Below are 7,008 nucleotides of genomic sequence, written 5' to 3' on the forward strand. Positions count from 1 at the left end.
ATTTTTAATCGATTGCAAACATGTATGCTTTCCTCTTCAGAACTATTTGAATTATATTCATAACTGGATGTGTAACAAGAAAGCATATTCTCCGAATCTGAAGCCATTGTTTTGATTCACAAGCAATGCAAGACGTCTTGGCGTGACGTCACGAACTGGGGGCGGGACTTTCTGAAAATGCCCAATTCGCAGCTCAATTTTTTTTGCAGATTTTGGATACTTTAAGTCATTTTATTGGTGTTTTGCATTTGACTAAAAACATCATACTGTGTGTTTTGGGTATTTTAGATGCTATAAAACGTTTTTTTTATGTCAGTTAGGAAACAAAAAAATGGTGTCGGTTGTCCTTTAAAGGACAACTGACACCATTTTTTTGTTTCCTGACCGTTTTATAGCATCTAAAATACCCAAAACTGTGTGTTTTGGGTATTTGGGCTGATATTTTTAGTCAAATGCAAAACACAGATAAAAATGAGTTAGTGTCCCAAAACTACTTCAAAATGACCCTGGAAATAGCGAGTTTCAGAAGGTCCCGCCCCCTTGTGACATTACGGCAGGACGTCTTCGCCTTGCTCTAGAATCAAAACAATAGCTTCAGATTCGGAGAAGATGCTTTCTTGTTACTCATCCAGTTATGAATATGATTCAAATAGTTCTGAAGAGGAAAGCATAAATGTTTGCAATCAATTAAAGAAGTACTTGCGTATCAATTCGAGCCATCAGGACTCCAATGTAGCGTACCAGAAAATAGACAAGAAGCTCAGTTGAAAATGGGCTGATTTGTCAGCTGGGAATTTGTGTCAACTAGTATCAAATAGTAGTCTTGGTGCAACACACAACGATTCACCATCGCGTTATTTATGTGTTTTCCTTCTAATTTCGCCATCAACACGAAGTTTTCAGACCGAACAAAGTACCCAAAATGCATTGTGTGTTGCGTTCTCGGTCAGGGGCGTTCCAGACGTGACATCACGTCAGGCATCGTCATCAACTCGAAAAAAACAACAGCGCGAGTCTTAAAACGTAAAATAGAGCTATATTGCCGTGGAATCTTTGTAAAATACGCTCAGTAGAAGTCATTTGAAGTGAGTTTACAAATTATGGACACAACTTGTCCGGAGGCGTCGGTTGTCCTTTAAGGTCGAGAGGTCGCACAAGATCAGCATTCAAGAAGTTAGTGGAAATCCATTGTCTCCCTTGCTAATATCCTTGCGAGCGTTGGGGAGGAAGAGCCTATCACAGGTGCCCCCTTGATTAGTCGCCAGTCCTTCGAAGGACACAAGTTGACAACCCAGCCACTGCTGCGACCAATCTCCACACGTTTTCGCCAACCTTGCGGCCCACTGCATTAAAAAAAGGCATTTTAAACTGGGTTGTTTCGGTGACGTGGAAGGCCGCCCAACAACCAAAAATCACATTCGATCCTCCGGCCTGCGAGGCGCACAATCAAACACCACATGACCAACTGCAAACGACCAAAATAAGCATTGTATCCACCCCGGTCAAGGAAGACGCTTCGTACTGATGTCACAACGTTTATTGTGAAACACTTGAACACCGTGAAAACTATAAAGAACATTGAAACAACAACATTACAATAAGTTTGACAAAACATTCAGTCAATAAGGAAATTAATAACGTACCGTGTGCACCTTATTAACCGAAAGTAGATAAACGTTGTCGTAGATTTGAGACTTTCGTTACTCTGCTTGTGTCTCTCTCTCGAGACTTTCGTTACTCTGCTTGTGTCTCTCTCTCGAGACTTTCGTTACTCTGCTTGTGTCTCTCTCTCAAGACTTTCATTCCGTCTGTCTCGCCGTACTTGCTTTTATCTAAAACACCTGACACGGAAGCGGAAGTGACAATGACAAACATGATAAAGTATCGAAGACGATTTTTAGAAAAAACACACATAAAGTTTCGCATAGAAACGTTAAACACTTTTACAGAACAAGTCTAAATAAATTATATTTTTGTTGTCGTGGCAACCATTGACAAGATACCCGCCAGTTACAAGCATGTTGGACCCCACATTCTTTTCGTCCACTTCATCAAGCGCCTGTCAGAAAAGATGATGTCGAAAATATGAACGGACATGTATGAGGCCAGCATCCATCTTCCTGGAATTTGCCTCCCCCTTGCCAAAAACAATAAAAAATAAAACAGAAGCGGTCGGCGGTTGGAATTGCCAAAGTATCCAGATGTAGACAAAGCATTCAGGACAAATAAAGCACATGTCCATGAGGATTCTGGGGCAGTGTTTTTTTTCCAAAGTGTTTGCCTGGTTGGTATTGATTTCCTTATCTGGCCTGGCGTGTTGTTGAACTCGTGGGTTTCTCCCTTTCATTCCGAGTTCGCCTCCCTTTGTCCCACTTTACTTGGAAGAGACCAAAGGAAAAAAAATCCTTCTTTAAACATGCGAGCCTCTGTGACTTCAATGCTTTTTGCGCCCCTGCTCCACCAACATGGACTTGATCCGTCGCAAGCAAGCAACATGTATGTTCCCACCAAATGTTTTTCATCTATTTTACACAAATTGAGACTGCTCCAAAACACATCCACATTTTGAAGAAAGGACAATGCTTAGTCCAGACATCTCATCTCATCTCATTTTCCGTACCGCTTATTCCTCATTAGGGTCGCGGGGGTTGCTGGAGCCTATCTCAGCTGTCTTCGGGCACGAGGCGGGGGACACCCCGAATTGGTTGCCAGCCAATCACAGGGCACACAAAGACATACAACAGTCACTCTCACACTCACACCTAGGGACAATTTGGAGTGGTCAATCTGCCTGCCATGCATGTTTTGGAGTGTGGGAGGAAACCGGAGGACCCGGAGAAAACCCACGCGGGTCCGGGGAGAACATGCAAACTCCACACAGGGAGGCCGGACCGGGACGCGAACCTGCGACCTCTGCACTGTGAAGCCGGTGTGCTAACCACTCGACTACCGGGCCGCTCCTTAGTCCAGACATGTCAAAGTAAAACCCGCAGGTCAATTTTGGCCCGCACTACAATTATATTTGGCCCGCGAGGGGTGTCATTTGACGCCCGATTTAAAACATTCTTAATTCGAGTGTCAAAACGCTGTGATGACATCTAGACGCAGCCAATAGGAGAGCAGCCGGTGCTGGGGGCGGGAGTTCTCGATGTGGAGCAGGAAGCCAAGCTTAGCTGCTGCTAAGCGATAGAACGGGTACTGCCGTCCGCGTCTTAAAAACATGAACAGAATGGAAATGGAGCAGGAAGCTAAGCTTAGCTGCTGCTAAGCGATAGAACGGGTACTGCCGTCCGCGTCTTAAAAACATGAACAGAATGGAAATGGAGCAGGCTCGATGTGGGGCAGCCACCATTTGTGGCAATTGTCCGGCAATTGCGGCAGCACGGTTGGCTGAAATACTCATTCCACTTGGCGCTGAGTTTGCCCGACGATTTGCCGACTTTGAAGCCCAAAAATGTAGATTTGAACTTTTTAGCAACCCCTTTACGTTTGATGTGAATAACACAGCAAGCAATCACCAAACGGAGCTTATTGAGCTCCGTTTGGTTGTTTTGGTTTGGATTGTGTCACGACACGCTCATGACTCTGTCGGTGCTGCGCAATTTCCACCTTACCTCCCTCACACGCTGTCCGAACTCTGTGCCCAAGCTGCGCAAATGCTCTCAATGTTCGGGAGCACATATCTGTGCGAGCTACTGTTTTCGATAATGAAGATGAACAAAACACCACATAGGACTCGTGTCACTGATGAACACCTTCATTCAGTCCTGAGGATTTCCTCTGTGCAGATCCTGACTCCAGAAATTGATGCAATTGCATGTAAAAAGCAATGCCAAGTATCTGGCTTAGCCAGGGGTCGGGAACCCGCGGCTCCGGAGCCACACGTGGCTCTTTCACCCCCCTGCTGCGGCTCCCTGCGGCTTTAGAAAATAAATAATGAGTATTCAATTTAATGTATATTATTTTAGTTCGTTCGTTTTTAAAATATAATACTAAATTTGAAGACTATGGTGATTATAAATAATCCAAAATAAAACGTATGAATTTTTTTTGTCGCGCATAATATACGTCACAACCATTGACAGTGGACGTATATCCGGTCACAACCGCCAAATTGCGCACGATTTCTTGAAATTTTCAACCCCCAGGTAGGCCAACTATGGATAAATCTAAGAAAAGAAAAGTGAAAACAGAACGTTTAATGATACGTGGGCAGATTCGTCCGCCTTCACTGCTGACGAGACGGGTTTACCGGTATGCGTAATGAGAAGTTAGCAAACAACAAAAAGTCAAATGTCGCAAGACATTTCCAGAACAAACACACAGCTTTTGCTCAAAAATATCCGGGTGGAGATGAGAGAAAAAGAGCCGTTTCGGAACTGATGTGGAAGACTGATCAGAGCAAAAATCATTTTATGAAATGGATGATCATACAGCCCTGATGTGCAGAGGCTGTGCGCTGAGGTGCAGGACCAGAAATCACATTAACCAGGTGATAAATATTGTATTTGCCATTTTGCAAATATTCTTTTTTTTCAAATAGACATTGAGTATTATATTTGGAAGTAATCTTTAACCCGTCTTTTTTTCGGAGTTTAAAATGTTTTTAAAGTATTTAAAGACAGACAGACATAAATAAATAAATAAATAAATAAATAAATAAATAAATAAATAAATGGGGCGGATGTTTTTCTGCTCTCAATGAAGATATATGCAACCCCGGACCAAGTATTGCAACATCTGGATTTGATGGGGGCCAGAGTATGCTGACTTGTGCTCTCCGAAACATATTGATCTGGATGTCGTTAACATTCATGAGAAGAGCAGACTTGGTTGCAGCTCGCTGTGATTTTGAAACATTTAGGTAATCGTCCATCTTACCCACCATCTCAAGCAACTCAAATGACAGCAATGGCCTTCGTCTCCGCCCACATCTTACGCAAGCGTTCACAGGGTTCATTCACAATGCATTTACTCTAGTGTTGTTGGATGTCCGTACAGAAAAAGGGAGGTAAGCCAAACAGTATCCCCCCCCCCCGCTATCAAACAAACCCCCCCCCCACACACGCACACACACACGCACACACACACGCACACACACACACACACACACACACACACACACACACACACACACACACACACACACACACGAAATGTTGGAAGGCTTTCCATTGCTGTCATTTGAAGGAAGGGTTCCGGGGAGGATGTTGTTTCTCTTCGAAGCCGAGTTTGGGGGTGTTGCAGCGCCACCTCATTGGAGGAAACATTTTCCAGCGTGACTTGAGGGCCTGTCCCGTTCGGGGAATTTGGCACTCAAACCAAGAGACGCTCCTTGTCTTCCGTTTGCTTTCCTCACAGTTCCTTCATCGTTGCAGCATTCCGAAAGATTGACAACATCCACCACTTTATCACTTGACAAGAGCGCAGTGTGCTCCATCAGTGGCTTGCCGCTCATGACCCAATTAGCATGTGACCGGGAGACAAGAGAATCTTTTTATCCCCTCTGCACTCAACATAACGCAGATGGAAAGCATGTGACTGAGTGACACATTCACACACCCCAAAAAAAGGAAAAGTAGGAATACCACAGCATTCCTATATTGTGTTCCCTTGTGTGGCGCAGCGGTTGCAAAAGTGCAGGCGTCACTTTCTCTTATTGTCTTTTCATCCTAGTAGAAATGTAAAGGAAAGAAATGCGAATTAATGGAGCCAATCGGTCCAATCAGCCTTCTGAGGGCCAACCAACACCTTGGCATAAGTCAGCCTCGAAAACGTGGATCGTGCTGACTCTGCCGCATAGGCTTCCAAACGACTGCGAAGAAGGGCGACAAGAACAAACAGGCTGGTCCGCGCTTGAACAAAAGCTCTCGTATGTCGTCCCCCCACCCCTTACAGTTTTCATCTGGCTCCGATTGCGAGCGGACGTGATGGCTCACGTCTGATGCCATCTAGCGGCCAATCGGGGGCGTCGCCGCTTCAGAGGGCGCTCAAACCTTTTTCGGAGCCGTTCAGTGACGTGCGGTGAGGTTCATTGCTGGTGAGTAGCGTATTCACCATTTGATTGGCAACAGTTAACGTGTTTTGTTTAAAATGTCATGTCAGCATTCTTTATATCTTCTTTTCCTTTCGGCTTTTCCCCTCAGGGGTCGCCACAGCGAATCAATGTCCTCCATCTATCCCGGTTTTGTGCATCCTCTTCTCTCACACCAGCTACCTTCATATCCTCTTTGACCACATCCATAAACCTCCTCTTCGGTCTTCCTCTCGGTCTCCTGTCTGGCAGTTCAAGGCTCAGCATCCTTCTCCCGATATAGTCACTCTCTCTCCTCTGGACATGTCCAAACCATCTCAGTCTGGCCTCTCTGACTTTCTCTCCAAAGCCTCTAATATGAGTTGTCCCTCTAATGTACTCATTCCTGATCCTATCCAACCTGGTCACTCCCAAAGAAAACCTCAACATCTTCAGCTCTGCTACCTCCAGCTCTGCTTCCTGTCTTTTCTTCAGTGGCACTGTCTCCAGTCCAAACATCATGGCTGGTCTCACCACTGTTTTATACACTTTTCCTTTCATCCTAGCTGAAACCTGATACATGTCTTGCACCGCTCTGAAATACTTTTCCGTCACTCCAGACTTCCTCATGCAATGCCACAGCTCTTCTCTGGGCACCATGTCGTACGCTTTCTCCAGATCTACAAAGACACAATGCAATTCCTTCTGACCTTCTCTGTACTTCTCTATCAGCATTCTTAAAGCAAACACTGCATCTGTCGTACTCTTTTTTTGGCATGGAGCCATACTGCTGCTCACAAATGTTCACTTCTGCTCTTAGTCTAGCTTCAACTACTCTTTCCCAGAGTTTCATTGTATGGCTCATCAACTTTATTGCTCTGTAATTAGTACAACTCTGCACATCTCCTTTGTTCTTAAAAATGAGCACGAGTACACTTCGTCTCCATTCTTCAGGCATCTGTTCACCATCATAGATCTTGTTGAATAACCCAGTC

Source organism: Hippocampus bargibanti, linkage group LG01 (assembly GCF_051943395.1).
Source record: "Hippocampus bargibanti isolate YZ-2025 linkage group LG01, ASM5194339v1, whole genome shotgun sequence".
NCBI classification, from domain to species: Eukaryota; Metazoa; Chordata; class Actinopteri; order Syngnathiformes; family Syngnathidae; genus Hippocampus; species Hippocampus bargibanti.